Source organism: Musca autumnalis, unplaced genomic scaffold (genome assembly GCF_047663935.1).
Source record: "Musca autumnalis isolate F117 unplaced genomic scaffold, ASM4766393v1 scaffold_2, whole genome shotgun sequence".
In the NCBI taxonomy this organism is placed as follows: domain Eukaryota; kingdom Metazoa; phylum Arthropoda; class Insecta; order Diptera; family Muscidae; genus Musca; species Musca autumnalis.
Window position 1 is genome coordinate 95566237 of NW_027411755.1, and position 26065 is coordinate 95592301.

At 35.5% G+C, this 26065-nt stretch overlaps 1 protein-coding gene across 1 annotated transcript in view; it reads left to right on the top strand.

Moving 5' to 3' along the window:
• Positions 1–11272: 11272 nt before the first annotated feature.
• Positions 11273–26065, top strand: part of LOC141394312 (uncharacterized) — a 78432-nt gene continuing 63639 nt past the window's right edge. The window contains 1 exon segment of the mRNA XM_073968543.1: positions 11273–12305. The gene's annotated coding sequence lies outside the window, so the exon portion shown is untranslated.

Genomic DNA, 26065 nt, shown 5'->3' on the forward strand with positions numbered 1-26065 from the left:
CTCTGGATGTCCGGGTTCGATTCCCATCAAATTGTCTACGGTTACAAAATACCCCTTAGTAATGTTGGCGATATTTCCTGAGTATTTCAACCATGAAAAACGTCTCTACAAGTGGCAACTTAGGACACGCCGTTCGGACTCGGCGATAAAAAAATAGGTCACATATCAATAACTTAATATGAATCCATTGATATAAGAGAAGCCTCCCTTGTCTTTACTGGGATGTTTGTGGAAAAATATATAAATTTTACATTTCTAAAAAATATTCGAAAATAACACTGTGCAACACGAAAACTATTAACCATATTCTGACACCGCAGTGTGATAGAACACCAAAAATGAGAAGACACGTGTCTCGCCGTTTTTACCTATCTCATCAACTTTCGCGGTTATAGGCCTCCAAAGGTTTGAGGCTTGGATGTAGAAAAGGTAATTTAGTCAGGACTATATCTTCCAAACCGTTAGGAAATTTGAATGTATCTCAGAAGCAAAGTTGTAGCTCGTATCTTAAAGAACAAAAATTGTGAACACATATAACCCATCAAGCTTTATCTGCAAGGTCAAAATCGCCATGGTCAAATTTCTTTTAAATTTTTTTTCTCAAGTTTGGTTTACAGCTTTCAAACCGATCAAGTTTGAAGCAAACAACCAACTACATAAATGTACCTCAGATCTCAGTAAACATCTTTCTAGAATATACGAACTCTGTAGAAATGGATCTTAATAGCCAAAATAGCAAAACAATTGCGATTTTTATCCTCTTTTCTAGGATTCTGCTCCATAGATATTAAACCGTTCAAAATTCAAGAAAACAATCAACAACAATAGTGTAGCAAAGGCTTCAGTAAACGGTTCTTAATGGTAAAAATAGCAAAAATCTTTTGAAAATATACAATTTTTATACTTTTTTCTTTGAATCTGGTCCAAAGATACGCAACCGCCCAAAAATTAAGAATACCGTCGACCACAAAAATGTACCTAAGATTTCAATAAACAACTTTTTAGAACATATGAAGATTCTAGGAATGATTCTTAGGGCTGAAATTCACAAACAATTAAATTTTTTAACATTCCCCCTGCTCAGGTTTGGAAAAAACAAACTGTTCAAAACTCAAGGAAATTTAAAAGGTTTGTTATTTACGGACCTGAACAGGAAAGAATGATCTAAAATTATCGAATTTTGATCTTGAAGAATTGTTCATAGAATCTTCATTTGTTCTAGAAACTTGTTTGTTGAAATCTAAGGTACATTTTTGTGGTTGACGGTATCCTTAATTTTTGGGCGGTTGCGTATCTTTGGACCAGAGTCGGAGAAAAAAGTATAACAATTGTATATTTTCAAAAGATTTTTGCTATTTTTACCATTAAGAACCGTTCATAGACGTTTCGCATATTCCAGAAAGTTGTTTATTGAAGCCTTTGCTACACTATTGTGGTTGATTGTTTTCTTGAATTTTGAACGGTTTAATATCTATGGAGCAGAATCCTAGAAAAGAGGATAAAAATCGCAATTGTTTTGCTATTTTAACCATTAAGATCTATTTTTACAGAGTTCGTATATTCTAGAAAGATGTTTACTGAGATCTGAGGTACATTTTTGTAGTTGGTTGTTTGCTTCAAATTTGATCGGTTTGAAAGCTGTAAACCAAACTTGAGAAAAAATTTTAAAAGAAATTTGACCATGGCGATTTTGACTTTGCAGATGAAGTTTGATGTGTTATATGTGTTCACAATTTATGTTCTCCAAGACAAGAGCTACAACTTTGCCTCTGAGATAAATTTAAATTTCGTAACAGTTTGGAAGATATAGTCCTGACTAAATTACCCTTTTTACATCAAAGCCTCAAACCTTTGGAGGCCTATAACCGCGAAAATTGATGAGAAAAACGGCGAGACACGTGTCTTCTCATTTTTGGTGTTCTATCACACTGTGGTGTCAGAATATGGTTAATAAAACATGACTCAAAAAATTACACACAGTGTAATATATTGTGATATCAAAAATATATTTTATACCGGTAGAAATAAATAACAATGAATAGAAATTAAAAAACATGCATGCAAACAAATGTTTAAATCCCAAAATTATTCATGTACAATTATACAGTAAAGAAGATAGAAGATGTAACACGAGTTTGCTTCAAAATACGTGGAATCTGTAGGTATCGTAATATGGGGCTATACCAAATCAATTTTAGTAAGCTAACTTCTGAGTTTTGGAAAAGTTTGAGAATTACTTTTTCAGATTTGTAATTTTAGTTGGAGCCGGCAGGGGATTTTGGAACTTCTGGACTATAATCTCAGGAAGTATGACTTACCCCGGGAAAGGGACCAGAATAGGGGCAGTAAAAAGAACATTTTTCTTCTTCAAAAAAAAAAGAAAATAATGATCTAATAGATCCGATACGGGTCCTCAAACTGCACTTTTCCCAAATTTTGTGTGGGAGATCCTCGAAGGACGGACCGATATAGTCCATATTCTGACCTGACACATGACTGGATGAAATAATACGATGTGCAAAGTTTCGACCAATCAGAAAACCCCTTGAGAGTTAACTTGCGGATTTGCGGCGCAAGTACAATCTGCTGAAGAAAATTCAAAACAATTCGAGAGGACTCTTAAATTTCCCTTTTCCGAATTTTGTGTGGGAGGTACCCTAAGGACCGATATAGTCTTATCCGATCTATATCTGGAAGGAATTATAATATATGGAAAGTTTGGAGCAAATCGATTACTCAGTTCGCCAGTTATCGTTCACACAATTTTTCGAAAACAATTTTGAACTTATTTGGCGGAGGTGTGGACCGACATAGCCTACATTCGAACTTAAACAAAGTTTGGGCAAAATATTACGTTGTATAAAATTTGGTTCTAATCGGTAGATATGTTCGAGAGTTATCGTGCGCACCAGCCAGTTAGACATTAAGAGAGACAGATGAACAGACAGACTCTAAATTGTCTGAAACGAATTTCGTCCAAATATACTTGGGTCTAAAACCAATATTTCGATGAGACACATATTTGGTCGTATTTTGTTTGTATCCCCTTTACCCAAAATCCTGAGGTATAAAATATGTGGCGAGGCGACCCCATGTTGCAATATTTGTATAAAAATCCAATTTGACAACTGAACTGAAAATTTCTCTGTCGAGAAAGAGACAATTTGTAGCATGGGAGGAAATTGTGGTTATCTGCACAAAACACATTATATATCAGGCAGTAGGTGCGTTATCTAGCAGACACATTATTGCAATTTGCATCAGTGGAAAGGTCAGTAGTTATTATTCCATATGTAGGCTACTTTGCCGGTATATGCCCTCCAGGAATCAAAATATGAACCAAAAATAAAATTTGTATATTTTTCATACAAAAGTAATGTTGTATGTCAACCGCTAAATAATATCAGATCATCATGCAAAATTATAGGCATTTTCTTCAACCTAAACTCTTACCTCGTGCAAAATTTCGTGACTATTGAGCTATAATTGCGACCTCTAGCGGGTTTCTGATTACACTGCAAACAAAAAACTGGATATATTAGGCTGTAACTCTGTTATCTGATCACGTACATCAACATAATTGACATCAATTGAAAGGTCAAGAGATCGTCTTCCAGATATAACTCACGAGTGGGGAATGTGTCTTTCAGGAACAAAGATATAAGCTGTTTATTAAAAATTTTCACAATTTTCCAACAAAAGTTGTGGTCCATTTAACCCTCTAAATATTATCTGATCGCCATCTCAAATTGCAAACTTCTTCTTTGTCATATACTCTTACCTTATTTAAAATTTCGAGGCGATCGGACTATTATTGCGACCTACAGAGCAGCTACAAAATCGGATAAAAGTTATGTTTTTGGTCCATTTCACCCGCTAAATATTTTACGATCATCACCAATTAAAATAGCGATCTATTCTGATGTGAAACCGACCTCCATACCAAATTTCGTGACGATCGGACCAAAATTGGGGCCTGGAGTTTGATTATACCCTACACCACTATGTGGGGAGGGTATTATAAGTTGGTTTTGGCCAAAAAGTTTGTAACGCATCGAAATAATGGTCGCAGACCCATACTTATATATACCAAAATGAATGTCTCGACGAGATGAGTCGATCTGGCTATGTGTGTCCGTCCGTCAGTCCGTCCGTCCGTCCGTCTGTCCGTCTGTCCATCTAAACCTTGTAATCACGCTACAGGTCGCAATTTTGATCGGATCGTCACGAAATTTTGCATGTTGATAGGGGTCCCGGAGGGGAAGAAGCCTATTGATTTTGGTGATGATCGGATAATATTTAGGGGTCGGTAAGGGCAAAAAACTTAGGTGGATAAAATGACAACGATTTTTTCCAAAGCTGATATCTCAGCTTCTATATGGGGTATACCAAAAGCAAAACCTGACAATGAAAGTAGAAAATATCACCTTTCTAATGATGTAAAGCAGGTGCTCGTAGGTGATCAAACAACGAAGATATCACAATAGAAGCAAATAAAACCCCAATTTTCATTTTTGCGATTTTAATTATATTGACAAATATCACAGCTTTGGTTGAAAACTTTCCAAAAGCAAAGCCTGACTCTGAAAGTAGAAGATCCCCTCTTTAGAATGATGCAAACTAGGTCGGCGTAGGTAACCAAATAACGGAGATATCGCAATAGTCGGTAATACATACCATTTTTCTATTTTTTTTGGAAATCTCGCTACAGGTCGCAATTTTGATCGGATCGTCACGAAAATTTGAGGGTTAATGGGGGTCTCATAGATGAAGAAGCCTATTGATTTTGGTGATGGTCGGATAATAATTAGGGGTCGGACTGGGCAAACACTTATTTGGAGAAAAGTCAACATTTTATTTTAAAGCCAATATCTCTGTTTCTTTAAGAGGTATATCAAAAGCAAAACCTGGCAAGGAAAGTAGAAAATATCACCTTTGCAACGATGTAAAGTAGATTATCGAAGGTGGTCAAATAGCAGAGATATGGCAATAGTCGGTAATACATACCATTTTTCTATTTTTTTGGAAATCTCGCTACATGTCGCAATTTTGATCGGATCGTCACGAAATTTTGGGGGTTAATGGGGGTCCCAAAGAGAAAGAAGCCTATTGATTTTGATGATGGTCGGATAATATTCAGGGGTAGGAATGGGCAAACACTTATTTGGATAAAGGTCAACGTTTTATTTCAAAGACATTATCTCTGTTTCTTTAAGAGGTATATCTAAAGCAAAACCTGGCAAGGAAAGTAGAAAATATCACTTTAAAAGGATGTAAAGCAGGTTGTCGTAGATGGTCAAATAGCAGAGATATGGCAATAGTAGATAATGCATCCCATTTTCCGATTTTTTTGTAATCACGCTACAGGTCGCAATTTTGATCGGATCGTCACGAATTTTTTGGGAGTTGAAGCGGGTCCCACAGAGGAAGAAGCCTATTTAGTTTGGTGATGGTCGGATAATATTCAGGAGTCGGACTAAGCGAAAAGCTTATGTGGAGAAAAGTCAACGTTTTTTTTTTTTGCGAATATCTCCGCTTCTGGTTGGAGTATTCCAAAAGGAATACCCGTCAATGGAAGAAGAAAAGATCTCGTTTATTTTGATGCAAAGTATGTTGGCGTAAGGTAGCAAACCGAGATATTGCAAAATTCAGTAATATACCCAATATTTCCATTTTTTGTAATCACGCTACAAGTTAGAATTTTGATCGGATAGTGACGAAATTTTTAAGGGTAGATGGGGGCCCCACAGAAGAAGAAGCCTATTGATTTTGGTGATAGTCGGATAATATTTAGGGGTCGGAATGGGGAAAACCTCATTTGGAGACAAATTCAAAGTTTTATTCTTTGTGAATATATCGGCTTCTAGTAGGGGTATTCCAACGGCAAAGCCTGTTAATGGAAGAAGAAAATATTACCTTTACATTAGTGTAAAGCAGGTTGGCGAAGGTGGTCAAACAAGGGAGATACCACAATAGCCGGTAATGCATCCAATTCTTCCATTTTTTGCAATCAAGCTACAGGTCGTAATTTTGATCGGATGGTCACGAAATTTTGGTTGCTTATGGGGGTCCCAGAGAGAAAGAGGCATATTATTTTTGGTGGTAGTCGGATTATATTCCCTAAAAGTAATGTTTACCAGTGAAAAGTTTATGCACAGGGGTAGTGGTGTAGGGTATCACATGGTCGGCCCCGTCCCGACTATAGCCTTTGCTCACTTGTTACAATTTATAATGGACAGACGGACACACATCTCAAAATCGCTTTATCTCGCCGAGATATGAAGATTGGTATACCACATTGGGGGTCTCCGACGAATATTTCGCGGTGTTACATGAATTTTTCCCAAAACAAACTTATAATACCCTTTCCACATAGTGGTGTAGGGTATAAATATTGAAGCATATAAATTTTACAGCGTGTTATGTATTATCATATTTGTTCATTACTTTGTTGTATATCGTGTCAAAACTTGTCATTTCCCAATTTTTGAAGCAATAACGTACAAATAACAAAACAAATATACCAAAAATGTACTTTCAAAAACTATTGTAATACATTTTGTAAAACGTGCAATTTTGTTACAAATGATTTGGCCACCACTGTACATTATGATTTAATTAATTTGTAAGTAAAAATTATACATATTACAAAAAAAAAGGAATGTAATCACTCTAGCGTCCGCAATAATTGAGACAGAAAGGTAAAATTTTGCACCCTAGTGTATTTTTTTCTATAGGCAGGTCAAGTTCGAAGATGGGCTATATGGGTCCACGTTTTAGTATAGACCCCATATAACGGTACCTCCCGATTTAAAGTATTTTGAGGGTTTTAGCTATATTTTTTGACAATGGCCAAGACATTTCTTTATTTCATTTTCAGTCTATGGTCTATTAAACCTTCCAGACTGAGGAAAAAACTTATATCTATAATTTACATTATTTTAAGTACATAATCTTATAATAATAAAAATATCAATGAAGAAATCTTTGAATATTCTCTCTCAATGCATATTTTGTTGCACTAAAATCAATTTGAGTACATCTATTTAGTAAATTGAAATCCATTAGAGCCCTATTAATGGGGCAATTATTTACGTAATTATTTCTATGACAATTGACATGGAAGAGATTAGCCGTCCTCAAATTACGACTTGGTACATTAAAAGATATATTATACAAAAGATAAGGACAATCTATAGCAGAGTTTATTACATCATATATAAACAAAAAAGTAAGACATTTTCTTCTCCATTCAAGGGATTTCAAATGCATTAATAGGGATCGGGATTCATAACTCGGTAATGGGTGAACAAAATTTAATGACGACAGTGCATATTTAAGAAATTTCTTTTGAACTCGTTCAATGCGATTAATGTGATTTGCAGAAAATGGACCCCATATGAAGCTTCCATATTCAAGTGTAGATCTTACATAAGAAGTATACAGCAATTTCAAGGTATACGGGTCTTTAAAATCACCACTATTTCGTTTTATGAAGGCAAGCATTGAATATGCTTTCGGAATAATATGATCAATATGTTGAATGAAAGTTAGCTTTTAATCAAAAATAATACCATGATCTTCTATCTCATCTACTTTACACAGGACATGCGTACCAAGAAAAAAACTTAATTGGACTGGGTTTCTTGAACGATTAAATGACAGATGGAAACACTTTGAAAAATTAAGCTTTAGCTTATTAACTAAGCACCAAGACTTTAGACTGTTCAAATCATCTTGCAAATGTTGAGCATCAGATAATGAATTCACTTTTAGGAATATTTTCAAGTCATCAGCGTATAACAAAAACTGTGAATGTCAGAAGCATTTGTATATATCATTAATAAAAATGTTAAACAAAAGTGGTCCTAACTACCTTCGAGAAATCTGTATTGATTGTCTCAACATGATACCCAGATCCCATAGACTTTAAACAATAATCAACAAACACGGACAAATTTGAAATTGTCGACCTACCACTGAAAAAACCGTGTTGTTGTGAAATAATTATTGATTTAAATAAAAAATATAATTTATTATGTATAATGTTCTCAAACACTTTAGCAAAAATTCCTTCCTTAAGAGATTTATTAAAAATAATTTTCAAATGCAAATATAGCGAAGAAGAAGTGCGAAGATATACCTTCAGCATCAAAGGAGTGAGAGTTTTTTATATTAGATATTCCCAGTATGACATCCTCATCGGAAAGTGTTACACAACCTAGGTTCAGTGAATTTTCAGTATGATCAACATCAAACAATGTGACGTTTGGGGTTTGCATAGAATCATCATGGTTCCAATTTGATTTAAAGAACTTCGCGAATAAATTGGCGATCTCTTCAGGAGTACTACCAACTTTATCATCATATACAATTGATGAAGGTATATATAATGTGTTTCTTTTAGATTTAATAAAAAATTAAAAACATTTTGGATTTACATTAATTTGGGTTTCAATATTAAGGACATATTGCTTATACAGGAATTTGTTCAAGAAGGTGAATTCTCTTTGACATAAATTGTATTCTTGCATTATTTGTGGATCAGATGACGTAATACATTTTTTATATAATTTATTTCTGCGATTCTTCAATTGCCTTAATCTTTTATTATACCAAGGATGCGATGAACAGGTCTTCTTTTTCCGAGGAACATAGCTATTGCATACAGATAATACAGTATTTAAGAAACATTCATAACTATTGTTTGTATTATGATTTTGTAATATAGAAAACCAATCAATGCTATGAAGGCATGAATTTAGTGCATCAAAATTTACGTACTTGAAATCATGGTTTAATAAGAAAGGTTAGCCAAAGCTTTATGTCAATTTAAATTTTTTCATTCGAGTATGCCTAAAACTTCAAAACAATATAAACAAACTGTGTATGTATGTGTGGTGTTTGAATAATATACCAAACAATTTTAAAAACAATCGAATTCAATGATTTTTAAAATTGTTTTTAGACCATTTGTATGGAAGAAATTGGTGAGATTTGCATTGAAACAGTCGGTTTATCATATTCACAACTCGATTATGTGGAGAAAACTTAACTCTTCATTCATTTTTCGCGTTTTTTATAAAATGCTCACAAAATGCATTGCAAACAAACCCACTTGTTGCTTTTATTTTGAAGTTTTAGGAATTCAAGAAAAACAAGGGTTCTATAGATTTTGTTCATTTAAATCTACCTCTTTACTTATACCATGCTTGAAATTAAAATTTGTTATGTTACTGGAACATGAATCTTCCAAGTAAGTGAAAGTTTCAAGTTCAATACAAATTGCTAAATGATGAACTGTATTTGGAGAAAACGGATTTAGACATTCATGTACTGAGAATTTCACTACTGATGGAATAAATAGTAGATCTAATAGTTTATGTAGCTTATTATATATGTTGTTAACTTGAATAAGGTTCAAACTTAGCAAAGAATCAATGAAATCATTTCAAATTCCTTATTTATATTGGAAGGAATTATATAATTTCCATTTTGGGACCAAACAATGTTATTTAAATTAAAATCACCAAAAATACATAAATTAGTGGATAAATCCACTCCACTAAAAATTGTCATGATATGTCCACGTTGGGGGCTATACCACCTATATAATGGTACCTCCCTATTTAAGGTATTTTGAGGATTTTGGCTACATTTTTGCCCAAATTGGCTCCAATTTAACACATGGAGTTTCAAGAGGTCAAAAAACTTCAACACCAAAAATGGTGGATATAGCTATATTCTGGACCGAATTAGCTGACATTTGACATTTAAGGTTCTCAATGACTAAAAAACTTCTCCACTAAAAAGTAGGTCCAAGGTAGGTCCACATTTGGGTATAGCACCTATATAACGGTATATCCGGATATAAGGTATTTTAAGGCTTTTAGCTACATTTTCTGACCGAATTAGCTGAAATTTTACATTCCCAATGACCAAAGAACTTTTCTACAGAAAATTATCAAGATAGGTCCACGTTTTGGTATAGCACCCATATAACGGCAACTCCCGATTTAAAGTATTTTTGGGATTTTAGCTAAATTTATTGACATTTGAGGTTCTCAATGGTCCCGAAACTTCTCCACCAAAAATCGTCAATATATTTCCATGTTTTGGAATAGCCTCCATATAACGGTACCCCCGATTTACGACATGTTGAGGATTTTAGCTACAATTTTTAACCGATCTAGCTGTAATTTGACACTTTTGATAGGTTTTCAGCGATCACGAAACTTCTTCACCAAAAATCGTCAACATAGGCCCATGTTTTGGTGTAGCCCCCCGATTTTCCTTATTTTGAGGATTTTAGCTATAATTTTAACCGAACTAGCTGTAATTTGACACTTGAAGTTTTCAGCGGTCACGAAACTTTTTCACCAAAAACTTTCCACATATTTTTTGGTATATACCCCATATAAAGGTACAGATTAAAGAAATTTTTAGATACATTTTTTTGCCAAATTTAGGCATTTGGGGTATATGTACGTTTTTTAATTGTCTCTATTCAGGTTGACCTTTCTTTAAAGAAGTAGCGGGTACTTGACATTATATAGTGCTATAAATTCTGTCATTAAAAAGCAATATTTTCTTAAACTGTTGTCACATTAGGCGTATGATTTACATCAGTTTACGTCTTTTAGAAGCAAATTAAACAACATTAGTCGATGTATGTATGTATTTGGGTACAGTTATTTGTAATTCGATTATTTTGTTTTTGTTTTTCTGCTCATATTCGTATTATTCCATTTGTAATTTAAAGGGTTTCACTTGAAATTTGGATTTTTATTTTGTTATACGCAATAAAAAAATTCGATTATTAATTGAAATTTAATATTCAAACTACAAGTGAAATATTGGAATTATTATTTATTTTAAAATTAAATTTTATTCTATATATAAATGTAAAAAATTGAAATTCAAAGGAAATGAAATATGTAATGTGTGTTGAAAATTGTATGTTTACTTCCAGAAAACTATTTAGAATTTATGAGTTGCATTACGAATTGAATATTATTAGAATTTGTTGATAGCGTATCATAATTAAAATAATTGTACAATTTGAAATTTTGAAGTACCTTGAAATTTTTGCAAAATAGACTACAATATGGACATTTCAAAAAATACATTTTCCTATTGGCCAACAAATGGCTCAGTGTGATGCCGAAAATATAAAATAAAGCGCAGAAAGGAAAAAGAGAGCGAGAGGAAAATTGAATTTCCCAAATACTTTGTGGGGCTATACGATCTGTTACAGAAATTCCCACACGTTAGTTCTTCTCCGAGCGTGTTAATGTTTGCAACGAAAATCACAACAGCGGAATCTGTGCCGTACGAAAGGAACGCCCTATACCTGCAGCGAGAGTGAAAGGGATAAATATAGTTTAAATTAAGAATCCATTAAGAAATCGATTTGTGAACAAAAATAAATAAAATAAGCATATTTCCGTTTATAAAAAATACCTATATACAAATAAAATAATATTTCCAAGTGAGAGCTTAGCTGAAAGGAAACTTGTGAAATCCCTTGGTGCACAGTGTAATTGTTAATTTTTCAAGCAAATTTTCTATCGAAAATCAACAGAAAACTTCTGTTGGTTGTGTTGCAATTTCGAAGAATCTGTTCTATTTTTATAACAGAGCTAATTTTTTCAACGAACGCAGTATTTTTTGGTGATAATTCCAAAATAAATTTAGTTCCCCTTCGTTTTCAGTTTAACATAACGGAAGACTGGCTGTCTTTTAAAGTGAAGAATTTAATAAAAAAATAAACATAAACGCACACAAAAACACGCGCGCATACATCAACACCCGGGCAATAATTTATAAAAACGATCGCACTTAAAAAAATGCCACAATTCGATTGCATTTCGATTCCAGGTCAAGAAATTTAGCATTGAGAAGTGAAGAGGCTGTAGCAGCGGCAGTTATAGTAACCCAACTAAATTTTTGAAACTGAAGTGAACGGTCCACGACGCAACGAATACCAAGTACACTGCAAGAAGGCATTACGCAACTTGTTCTTTGTAAAAAGAAGTGGAAAAGTAGCCACAACCACCAAACGCCGCAAACCAAACCAAACGATCGCGCATCATTCATCATCAGTGATTTACGTCGTCGTTGTGAGACTTTTATGCTGTGTGTTGTTGCTGTTTTCTAGGCACCCGGGCGGCCATTTGTACTCTAGTTGTGGCACACAAAGAACTTCCTGCAGTTAGCAGCAAGACACGTCGTCGTCATTGATTGTGTTGTTGTTGGGCGCACTTGCATTTTCCCATTTTGAGCAAATATTCAAAAATATTCTTGTAAGTATCGCTCGCTCGTGTTGTATTTTTTCTACACTTTGATGAAAATTGCTTTGTGTTGGTCTTTGTTCAATCAAAACTATGAATGTAATTCTGTTATATGCCGACTTTTACGTCATACATGTAGGTATATATGTTTCTGTCAGGTGTATGTATACATATATGTATTCATGTTGTTCGAGTTGTTCGCACATACTGTTGGTGTGAACATTAAAAAAAATTTATAAATATTTGTTTTGTTTTCCAAATCTGAATGAATTTGATATTTAAAGTGCATACATATGTATGTATATTACTATAATAAATATTATATACATATATATGTATATCTATTGTAGATATCTGTTATCTTTCCTTTCTTGTGTATAATATAAATATTAAATACCTATCGACATTTTTCAATTGTGTACGATCCAAATATTGGGTGTTGCACCACGGTGACACCCAAGGGTGCAACATTCAGCGAAATTTGTTCTCGGGCATGTTTTGCGTTTCCCTGCATGTCTTGATATCCATATAATGTGCACTGGTCCACGCAAAGGGTTTTTTGTTTCCGGTTCTTTAATATCAAGTCCCAGCCCCGTTCTCCCTCATAGCAATGGCCCATCTGTATAACTGCTAGCAATTGTGTTAGGGTTCAATCGTTCCACATATCTCTGTGAAGATATTAGTGTTTCACACAAGGTAACTACACTTGTTTCGGGTATCTGATCTGAAGTAATATCTACTATTGAATTTCCCCCTGTGACCCTACATATGTTTGGTGGTATGTTCGGTTGTCTCCTTTCAATCACTTGCTGATTAACTTAAGTCTTGTAGCGGCGATGGCTGCTTCATATCTTTCCTGAATTTCTGTGAGATGAACAACCAAATTGTTCTAATGCACTATAGGCCCAATGGGAGGTTTCTGAGGCAAAAAGTCTATTTTTGAAGTCACATATTTGGATAAAATAGTAACGGGATTAGATTCTTAACACACTGAGCCACTTAGAAACAAAATCATTTCAACCTGGCAACGCTTCATGACCACATACAGGGCTGTCAAAGATATTGCATCTTACATTGTAAAACAAATTTGTTTTGCTCGACAACTAAAAACCGCTAACAAAATAAACAGTTTTTTTAATGGATAACACGTGTATAGGTATGTAAAATAAAATTCTGATTAAGAATTAAAAAAAGTTAGATTTGGTAAGGAATATTTGATGTAGACTTGTGGTGTATTTTTCGTGTAGTTTATATTGTACTTTACATATCGACAAAAATTTCTAAAATCGTCTTTTCCATTTCAAAAAAATTAAAAAAAAATTTTGATACTACATCTATGATTTTTGGTACATAGATTAAGAAAAAAATCGTCATTCCAAATCTGTTTTCGTTACCAACTTTGATTGTTGCGCGCAAAAGATATGACCGTTTTAATTATGCTAATTAGAAAAAAATTTTAAAAAAATCGCGGCTTAATATAGTAAGCTGTTATATCCAATTGTCGTTAACTGAATTCGCACCCTTTGAGAATATGCAAAAATAAATTCAAAAAGTTTCAATGGATTCGCGAAAAATTAAATTTGTTAAATAATTTCACGTATTTACAAACATATTATTGAAACAATAGCGCTTATACTTACAAAAAAAATATATAAAAAAATTATAGCAGCATCCGGACATTGTGAGGAATAAAATGAAACCTAAGTCGTGAAGTTTGGAGCTATAGTATTCGTGTTATTTGCAAAAATACAATGAAAATGTGACGAAAAAAATAAAAATTATGTTATTCTAATTTTATTTTTTTATGGTTTTATAGGAAATGTTGAAGAAAAACTGATTGAGTTCTTCGTCATTTTCGTCCAAATTTCACGCAATAATGAAGATATTCCGTTGCAACAACTTTTTCACTTATAGTTTTCCTATTGGCGAATATTTTTAGAACATTATATTAAATCACAAGGAATTCCAATTGTGGCATAACCTTAAAATAATGTTATATTGAATATTACAACATTTGAAACGCATAGAAACTGCGTAATAGTGGAAATCACAAGATGCGCATCCGATTTTCCAAAACAGCGAATCAATCCCTCTTATTTGATATACACTTTGTGAAATTCCATTTGACGACCACGATGTAGCATCAGTTGCATGTTAGGGTGCAAAAAACAGTAAAATGCCCATAATTTCCACGAAGTACATTTGCATTTTATGCGCATCCGATTTCAAGGAACACCATTAAAAAATACATCATCCTATGTCATTTCAATGCGATCCATCAAGAACCGTGGATGTAGCATCGCACTCAGTTTTTAGAAAAAATCTATTATATCTCCGGATTCGCGAACGTTTTTCAATATCTGTTTTCGCACATTTTAAATATGCGTTTCGCTCTATTTATCTAAGTAGGAATAACACATCTAAAACGAGTCTAAATACGCGATATTTTCAAAAATATTTTTTGCATATTTTCGAAATTTGAGGGGTATCATATCCGCCGATCTAGTGGATGGATTTGGACGCATCATGGCTTATTAGATTCAGTTCACGCGGGTCTCACCGACAATTTGATGGCAGTTGCAAATTTTGAATCAAAAAAACATGTTTTTTAAAAAAAAATACGCACAAAAATTTCGACTTTAAGCTGAGCTTGTTGTGAACCTTTGAAGGCTACACGCCCGAGTTATACATCAAAAAATGCGTAATCGCGAGTACTACAATCTCATAATCAGTTTTTAAACGAGTACAGTTGCGCGTTCCGATTAGAGCAAAAATTCAAAAAACCCAATTTTTCAGTCTTCAAAATGTCAGCATCCGTTTGAGATTGATGCGGTGGTTATATTAAAAAATCATACATTAGAAACTTCATCTCTGAAGTGTATTCTTTAACTTCTTCTTTGAACATTATACTCTACATTGTATTGTAAAGCCACTAATTGAAAATTGACTTAAAAAAAATCGTTTCCCTCAACGATTTTTTCCTATTTTTTTACATTAAAACGACCACAGCTTCCGCTCAAATTTCTATTTTCGGACACCCATCGGTGAATCGGACTAAAACAGTTTATTTTACCTAAATGGGTTCAAAAGTTATGGTATATTACAACAATTCGCGAGTTACAATACCCCATACCTCAGTTTCAACATAAGTAAATTTTCTACAAAAAGGCCGATATATGGTTTTTGGAATAGAACTCTCGGTATTGCGACGTATTCACGAAACTATATATATGTGGTAGAAGGTATTAGTGAGTACTATATGTGTAGAAAATTTTATGCCCGTATGGATCCGTAAAGTTATAGAAAAATACTTACAGATAGCGTAACACTTAAAAATTTGAATATTTTTAAAGTATTCGGCTTTGCTGGGAGTGGGACTTTTCAATATGACACAAGTCGCCAAATTTAATAGTTATCTTAATCGAGTTATACAAAGCATTGAAGTCTTTTATGTTCAAGATCTCTTAATTTAGTAACTGGGACTACAAACACCTACTAAATTTAAAAATATTAACCTGTAATTATAAAGTATTCAAAAATCGGACGCGATCGCGGTATTCTACTTCCAAATCATCAATTAATGATGGAGGTCACAATTACTATTGTATTGTATACCAATACGTCTAATAATCTCTGAGATTTTGCGTTTGGCTAAAACCGTTGTGGGGGAGGTCCCCGCCCCCTCTATTTTTTCGGTATAAAAACTACCTTACGATCAATTCTAAACCTAAAGAATCTACAGTCAAAGTTTTATCAAATTCGGTCCAGCCATTTCAGAGGATTTATATGTCGTACATCATGGCAGACCTGAATAATTTTCTATATGTATCTAGATATATATACCTGAACCGATCAGAGCCAAAATTTCCGGACGTGATTCTAAATTGAACATGATTTACCATATCAAATGTTAAAGCGATCGGATGTAAATTGTGACTTTAGTGAGCCTTAAATATAAAATCGGATATAAACGGTTGAAACATATATATGAAAGCTATACCTATATCTGAACCGATTCCTACCAAATTTTGCAGATGTATTTTTATGCTTATTATAAACATCGGGGCTAAATTTGAAAGGTCCAGCAGCTTCCAGTGACTTGTTGCCTCAAAAACCTGTCATTAGGTCCATAGTGTAATGCTCTAGTTGGTGTATGCCTCATTTTCACGCAGATACTTGGGCAACATATTCTGCAGACTTTTTATATCTATCGAGGATTACTCCCAGGTATTTGTTGTTATTTTTTTCAAATTTATTAGTTTAGTGAAGAAAATTTGGCATTGTTTGTCAAGGGAAAAGGCAGCTAGGACTATGGTTTCGATTCTCTCCATAGACTCTCATCAGTTCCCTTGTTTATTTGCGACAATGCCAAATTTTCTCCACTAATAAATTCGTTGTTTAAAAACATTAAAACAACAAAATTGCAACAGCTATCCCAATAAAAACACTCCGCCAATATTCTGTTCTAGAAATGTTTTTGTTAAGTCCAGAGAATTGGTTCCTTGAAAGCCCCCACTTTCTTTCCCAGCAAAATTTATTTGAAGTTGTTCCTTGTGAAGTAGTGATTGAATAGCTTTTTTTGAAGCAATCCACGCAGAGTCATGAAAAATGCAGTCCGTTCTTCACATTTTGACAATGTCCGATTTGAATCCATTTCATAAATTTTTCACATTTTAGAAATTTCAAAATTTTGCAAAAAAAAAAAAACTTAAAAAGACAAAGAACTTAATTTGTTTCTTGTTAATTATAATAACAGCAATATGTTTGCATCCATAAAAAGTAATTTGTATACAAAAAATAATAAAAGTGATTTCGAACTACATCTTTGTTTGTAGCCAAAGAAGTAGTTGAATCATATGTTGTTGTGATTTATTCACTACAAAGAACTAATGCAAAATGTGTGCTTAAGAAGTAAATTAGACAGTATCCTCACTGCACCATGCCCTTGTAAAAATCATGACTTCTTTCACGTAAAAAGATGTAGTCCGGAATCACTTGCACTCATGATTTAACTACTTCTTTGGCTACAAACATTTTGCTGGGTTTTACTACAGAGACCCCATGTTCAGTACCAAAAGTTCATTTGACATAAGTAAGATTTATGCCAAGTTTTGTCAGCCTACGTCAAGTGGTTCGGCAGTTAAAGAGTTTTTACCCAACATTTGGGTAAATACTCGAAATCGGGGTACCCTTATATGGGGGCTATTAGAAAACGTGGACCTATGTTGACAAATTTTTGCAAGTATATTTTCTACATATTGAGAACTCACTGTTCCAAATTGCAGCCACTATTATTGTACAATGAGGCAAATAGACAAAAAATACCTTAAATCGGGAGGTACGGATATATGGGGGCTATATCAAAACATGGACCCAGAGACCCCATGTTCAGTACCAAAAGTTCGTTTGACATAAGTAAGATTTATGCCAAGTTTTGTCAGCCTACGTCGAGTGGATCGGCAGTTATAGAGTTTTTACCCAACATTTGGGTAAATACTCGAAATCGGGGTATCCTTATATGGGGGCTATTAGAAAACGTGGACCTATGTTGACAAATATTTGCAAGGATATTTTCTACATATTGAGAACTTACTATGCCAAGCTACAGCCAATATTATTGTAAAATGTGGCTAATAGACAAAAAATACCTTAAATCGGGAGGTACGGTTTTTTGGGGCTATATCAAAACATGGACCCAGAGACCCCATGTTCAGTACCAGAAGTTCTGTTGACATAAGAAAGATGTAAGCCAAATTTTGTCAGCCTACGTCAAGTGGTTCGGCAGTTAATGAGTTTTTACCCAACACTTGGGTAAATACTCGGGTATTTACCCATGTATTTACCCACTAGTTTAAAGTATTGTAAAACTATCCATTTTGAAACGAATTTACAACCTAAACCCAGGAATAGGGTGTAAAATGTTGTATTTGCCATTCAATATAGTAAATACCCAAATAAATACCAAAAATGGGTATTTACCCACCGTGTGGGTATTTACCGGGTAAATACCCGGTAAATACCATCTCTACTTATCAGTGAAACTCATTTTGTAAGACGTTCGTATATTCACTTCAAAAATTACGTTAGATATCACTCAATACACCCCAGTAATAACGCTCGTGGAGTTAGTGCAGTGATCATCAGAAAATCTATTGAACATTGGACAGAAAGCATAATCAGTTTAGATGAATTCCAAGCCACTATGATACGATACATATCACTCAATACATAACCATAATTGAAAACGGCGTGGCACTTTTGGTTACATCAGTATATAGTTCACCACGCCACAATATTAAATAAGACCAATACGAGAACCTTACAACCTCACACAATCATAGATTCATTATGGGTGGGGACTTCAATGCTAAAAATACTATGCTCTAGCAAGCTAGGGAAGAGAATTATACAAGGCAATAAAATGCAAAGAGTGTCAAATACTCTCGACAGGAACCGATGCAGCTAAAACCCCAGATCTTATAGACTTCTTTGTCACGTGCAAAATTGATACAAACAAGATCTCAGTGCATGATGGGTATGGCCTCACCTCTGACCACTCACCTATCCACTTAACATATGTATAGCAATTAGCCCTCAATGTATTACCCAAGTTATGGACTAACCAACAGATGTAAATTTAAACTCAATGAGTCAATCAAATATGAATCTATAGAGTCTAAAGAGAATATAGAACAAGTGGGAAAAGCGTTAAGTTCGGTCGACCCTCCACCACAAATTTCAGCCATTTCGGTGGATTAATGTGGCCACAACCTTCAAAATACCGAAAATCGGAAGTTACCGTTCTATGGGGGCTATATGATGGCGCGGACCTATACCTAAAAATTTCTGGGGGGGTGGGGGGACGTTTTATACCCCCAACGAAGACTAAATACCAAATTTCAGCCATCTCGGTGTGATAATGAGGCCAAAACCTTCAAAATGCCGAAAATCGGGAGATATCGTCCTATGGGGGCTATATCAAAACGTGGATCTATATAGACACTTTATGTTACAAACGTAGTGACAAACTTAATATACCCCCACCCTATGGTGGATGGTATAAAAAGAAGTAACCACGATTACAAGCATCATTTAACGAGCCTTCTCCACCACAGAAGGTACCACAAACAACACCATCATACCCAAACCACATTAGGGAGTTAGAGAAAAAAAAACGGAAGATGTGTAAAAATGGCAACACTCTAGATCGCCAGAGCATAAAAGAGCCCTAAACAACATTACTCACAGATTAAGCAGGGAAATATAAAGGCGTAATCAGCAAAATCTCAACAATTATCTTACCAATCTTACCTACGATATTAAAACCCACTATTCCTTGTGGAAAGCAGTAAAGCTAAAGAACAAGCCAGTATCTCAGAAGGCTACTATTTTAGCAGAAAACGGCCAATGGACAATGAGTAGTGATGAAAAGGCTAATACACTTGCAGAATATCTACAGACGTTATATAGAGTTTCAAGTAATTCGATAACATGTATTGAAGACAGGGAAACCAGAAAAAATACTTTGCAAACGCCTTCAAACCATGGTGAAGCGAATCATACCAGACCACATTTGGATTCGGGAAAAAACCCTCAACCGTGGAGCAAGTATACAGGGTTATTCACACAATAGAAAATGCATTTGTACCGCTGTTTTTCTGGACCTTTCCCAAGCATTCGACGTGGTATGGCATAGCAAACTTATTGAAAAAAGTGAAACATGACTTTCTCAAAAGTACGCCTACATTTTATCATCTTACCGGTAGTGGAATTCTGTAACTCTTTTTTCGAGTTACCGACAAAATTCGGTAAAATTAAAATGCTTATAATTTCTGTAACTACCGAAAATTGTCGGTAAGTTAACAACCAAAATAAAGCTGTCGCTAAGTCCAACAGATAGCGACAGATTTGTCAACTTTAATTGATACTTTTCATTCATAATTTTGCGTTTTAATTTTACCGTTTTTTGTCGGTAGTTTAAAAAATGTGTTACAGAATTCCACTACTGGACGATAGATTTTCCAGAGTCAGATACGAAAATGAGTTGACCAAATTATATCCAATTAAATCCGGTGTCCCACAGAGCAGTATTCTCATTCTCTACCTCATATACCTTTACACGAAAATTGTTTCATTGGAACTTTCGCGGAGAACACGGTTCTAATGTCAACTGCTCGAAATTCCACCGAATCAACGAAAAAACTCCAATCAGCCCTAAATATTGTAGTAAAATGGACTAACAAATGGAAATTAAATAGCAATAAATCTGTTCGCGTCGACTTTTCAACAAGGCCGATACGATACAAACCATTGTATGTATATAAATATCAATGAGGTACCACATGAATCCTCGGCTAAATATTTAGTGATAACGCTAGATTCAAAAATCAGCTAGAAACAACACAAAGGGAATAATTGAATATCAAGGGTGACATAGGGGATGGAAGATACCAAGGAACGGCCCTGACCGGTTTTAACATGGCAAAGCCCAGGATTTATCTTGGTCCCTCCTTCATCTCAAGTGGACACTGACCTCCCCGTGGTGTCACCTGGGGAACTGCCTTTAACACCCGTTAAAGGTAGTGAGCTAACATGCGCGTTCACCCATAAGAACGTTAAAAACTTGGGTTTGGGCGTCGGGTTAGTAATCCTCCCCTAGAAAAAACAGCCTACTATGAAAAAACGAAAGAAAAGAAAAACAAACCCCTCTAAAGTTGACGAACCCCGCAAACGTTTTAAGAACCATGATCTGCGAATCTGCACCTGGAATGTTCGCACTCTTTATAGAGAAGGTGCAGTCTTCGCATAGGCAGACGTACTTGAAAAGTACAAAGCCGATATTACTGCCATACAGGAAATACGATGGATTGGGAAACAACACAACATCACAACAACACCTAAAGGTGACGACTTGTATTATAGCTGCCATGACGTAAAGCATGAGTTTGGTTGCGGATTTGTAGTTAGTCGGAGACTAAAACATCTGGTATCCAGCTTCACGCCAGTGAATTAAAGACTTGCTGCAATTCGAATAAAAGCTAAATTCTTCAACATCAGCTTTATTTGGGCTCATGCTCCCACTGAAGAAAAGGACGAACAGACCAAATATATATTTTACGAGCGTATGGAAGAAACATATGACCGTTGCCCTGCCCATGACATTAAAATCATTCTAAGCGATTTTAATGCCAAAATTGGAAAGGAGAATATCTTTGGCTCAACAGTCGGGAAATTCAGTCTCCAGAGTGAAACATCTGGCAATGGTATGAGACTGATAGACTTTGCAGCTGCAAAAAACATGGTAGTTAGCAGTACCAGATTTAATCATCTCGATATTCATAAGGGCACCTGGCTGTCTCTAGATCAAAGAACAAGTAATCCAATTGATCATGTTGTGATAGATGGAAGACATTCATCGAGCGTGTTGGATGTACGATCGTTCCGAGGCGCAAACATTGATTCGGATCACTACCTTGTTGCAGCAAAGATACGTACCCGTCTAAACGTTGCAAATAAAGCACGAACAGACACAACGCGGAAGTTGGACATCGATAGGCTGCAAACACAACAGAGAGCCACAGCATATTCCACTCAACTAGCCCAATTGCTTAACGCGAGCACTCCTTGTACCGATAACATAACAACACAATGGCAAAATATTGCCCACTCTATGCAAACAGTCGCAAAATCCATACTTGGATTCCAGAGACCTCCACAAAGGAATTCATGGTATGACCAGGAGTGTCGTGCTGCTACCGAAGAGAAAAATGCGGCATATAGAGCTACTTTATAATGAGTAGCAACACGTAGCGCACGAGAGAGATATCGGGAGAAAAGGAGAGAAATGGAAAAGCGGGAGTGTAAAAAAAACGAGATGTACAGGAGCCAGAATGAAGTCTGAAAATTCTACCAAAGAGTGAAACATCAAACAGATGGTTTTGGTACAGGCACATCCTCCTGTAGAGACCAGCAAGGTAATCTAATGCTCAGGATATGGAAGGAGCATTTTCCAATCTACTGGTATCCAATAGTAGCGAAGACGATGATACCACAGATCCAATCCCAGAAGATGGTATAGAATGTATACCACCCGGCCAAGATGAGGTAAAAACAGCAATCAATCGGCTGAAGAATAATAAAGCAGCAGGAGCCGATGGCTTACCAGCCGATCTGTTCAAAACCGGAGGCGACGCGCTGATAAGGTGTATGCATCAGCTAGTTAGCACCATCTGGCAGGAAGAACGCGTACCCGACGATTGGAACCTGAGCATTCTGTGTCCCGTCCACAAGGAAGGAGATAAGACTGTATGCTCCAACTATAGGGGCATAAGTCTTCTCCCTATTGCCTGTAAGATAGTGTCAGGGATATTGTGCGAACGACTAATGCCAATGGTCAACGAAATAATTGGACCATACCAATGTGGCTTTAGACCTGACAAGTCCACCATTGACCAGATATTTACCTTGCGGCAAATCCTTGAGAAGACCCAAGAGATGCAGATCGACACATATCACCTTTTTGTCGGTTATAAAGCAGCTTTCGACAGTTCCCTCCGATCAAAGGTATTCCATGCAATGTCTGAATTTGGTATCCCCGCAAAGCTCAGTCATCAGTTAAAATTTGAAAGAACCTTTCTGAACAGTTCAGTACCAAAAGAGGTTTCAGACAAGGAGACAGCCTTTCGTGTGACCTATTCAACATTTTGCTGGAAAAGGTAATACGAGATGCAAATGTCAAAAGAAATGGCACGATCTACACCAATAGTCACATGTTACTTGCTTATGCTGATGACATAGACATCATAGGACGATCAGTAAAGGAAGTAACTGATACCTTTAGGAAGGTCGAAGGAGAATCTGCGAAAGTGGGTCTGGCGGTAAACGGCGAAAAGACCAAATTGATGGTGTCGACGCGCCATTTTCTCAGAAAGTATTTACTTGCCCTTGAAAAAACTTGCACCTTAGTCAAAGGGGGTCCGTGAATGCAATTTGCTTCAACAAAAATCAAAGGAATTCGAGAGCAGGTCTTAAAGTGAACTTATCCGAAATTTTGTGTGGGTTGTACCCGAAGGGGTAGATAAATATAGTTCGTATTCGAACGTGATTTATACCTGCTAGATATATTAGGATGTGTAACGTATGGACTAAATCGGTCAATCCCTTCAAGAGTTATCGTGCGCACAATTTTTCCGAACATTTTAGAGCCTTTGTGGGGGAGGTACCTGAAGGAGTGGACCGATATGGCTTATCTTCGAACTTAAACTAAGTTTGGACAAAATATTACGAAGGCCAAATTTGGACCGAATCGGCAGGTCCGTTCGAGAGTTATCTTGCGCTCCAACCACTACACACTGTGTCATAGGGTTTTTTGTACTTTTCAGGCTATTTTCTCAGAAAGTATGGACTTGCCCCTGATGCAACTTATAGCATCGTATGGAATGCAGTGAATACAAGTTACTACAACAAAAATCAAAGCGATTCGAGAGCAGTTCCTAAGCTGAACTTTACCGAAATTTTGTGTGGGAGGTACCCAAAGGTGTGGACTGATTGAGTCCATATTGGAACCTTATCTAAGTCTGAGAAAAATTTGACGATGTGCAAAGTATGGACCCTATCGGTTACTTCCTTTAAGAGTTATCGTGCGCACAAATTTTCCGAACATTTCCGAACTTTTGTGGGGGAGGTACCTGAAGGAGTGGACCGATATGGTTTATCTTCGAACTTAAACTAAGTTTGGACAAAATATTACGAAGGCCAAATGTTGGACCAAATCGGCAGGTCCGTTCGAGATTTATCTTGCGCTCCAACAACTACACACGGTGTCATAGGGGTTGTTTGTAATTTTCAGGCTATTTTGTCAGGAAGTATGGGCTTGTCCCTGATGAAGCTTGTACCGTCGTATGGGGGGCAGCGCATTTAAAAATAAAACACTGTAACTTAATTTTTTAAATATTTATTTTTTATTTTTAATTTTGGAGTAAACACATTTATTTACCACTGAGAACCAAATTAGTCCAATATAAGCCGAAAATGTATATAAAAACCTTATAACGCGTAAAATTGGATGGCTACCGTTATATGGGGGCAATACCAAAACTTGGGCCTATTACCAAAATTTTTGGTGAGGAAGTTTCTGTACTATTGACTCCAAATATCAAAATTCAGCCAATTCGAACAAAAAATGAGGATAAAATCCTTAAAATACCTAAAATTGGGTAGTACCGTTATATGGGGGCTATATAAAACTAGTGAGATAAGGCTATAGTCGGGTCGTCGCCGACTTGTGATACCCTACGCCACTACCCCTGTACATAAGCATAAGAGCGCCTTTGCTCTGAATGTCTTCATTAATACAGCCAATTTTTTGAAACGCATTTAAGTGCATCGTCAGTACAACTCACAAAGTGGGAGGTACTTTTCGTGAGGTTCCGATTAAAACTCCGACCTGCAGTGTGATTGCACAAACATTTTTTTCACATTCCGACCCCTGAATTATATCCGACCATTACCAAAATCAATAGGTATTTCCCTCTGTGGGACCCTCATGAACACCCAAAATTTCGTGACGATCCAATCAAAATTGCGACGATAAAAAATGGGATGTATTACCGACTATTGCGATATCTACGTTATTTGGCCACCTACGCCAACCTACTTTGCATCATTGTAAAGATAGGATTTTCTACTTTCATAGTCAGACTTTGCCTTTGGAAGGTCTCTAACCAAAGCTGTGATATTCGTCATTATTATAAAAATCGCAAAAATGAAAACTTGTGTTCTATTAGCGGCTATTGCGATACCTTCGTTGTTTGACCACCTACGACAACGTGCGTAACATCGTTGCGAATTTGATATTTTCTACTTTCATTAGCAGGTTTTGCTTTTAATATACCCCATATAGAGACGGAAGGACACATATAGCCAGATCGACTCAGCTCGTCGAGACATTGGTCTACGATCCATTATTTCGATGCGTTACAAACTTTTTGGCTAAAACAAACTTATAATACCCTCCCCACATAGTGGTGTAGGGTTTAAAATTGGACCTATATTGGTTTTGGTTTCATATTCATGTAGTGCCATCCAAATCTGAAAAGTTGTAAAAGTTGTAGTTCCATTGGTCAAATACAGCGTGTTGAAAATGAGTTGCTAGATTTGAACTAAACAGACTGACAGACAACAAAAAAGTTAAAAAAACCCTGAAAAATAATTAGTGGAAAATATACCACAACAAAATGGAAGAAATATTTCTTTATTTTATTATATACATATTTTATTTGTTACTAGCTGAACCCGGTGCGCTTCACAACCCCGATTAAACTTAATATATATTATATATATACATATTACCTTGTATTACATTAATATTTACCGTTTATTGTGGATTTTAATGCATAAATATGTATATGAGACATACAGTCGTTTTCCTCCTGGTCAATATTTCTGGTGTAGATTAGGTATGGTAATGTGGTGGTCTACCCTTAAGAAAGTAAGTGGATTACATTTTTCATGTTCTAAGACTTTTACACGCGCTTAATTATTTTCTTAATTTTTTATCATATGGGAATAGTGTTTTCCAAGTGATTATATGAAGCTATTCTGATACTGTAAATTACTCCCAGTACAAATAACACATGTATTGTTTGAAAAAAATTTTGAGTGAAAAATACTACATTTATATGTGGGTCCTATGATGGTAATTGCTTGCTCTGAACCTGCCTGCCTTATATTTTCGCGACTACATACACTGATATAAGATTTATTTTACCAAG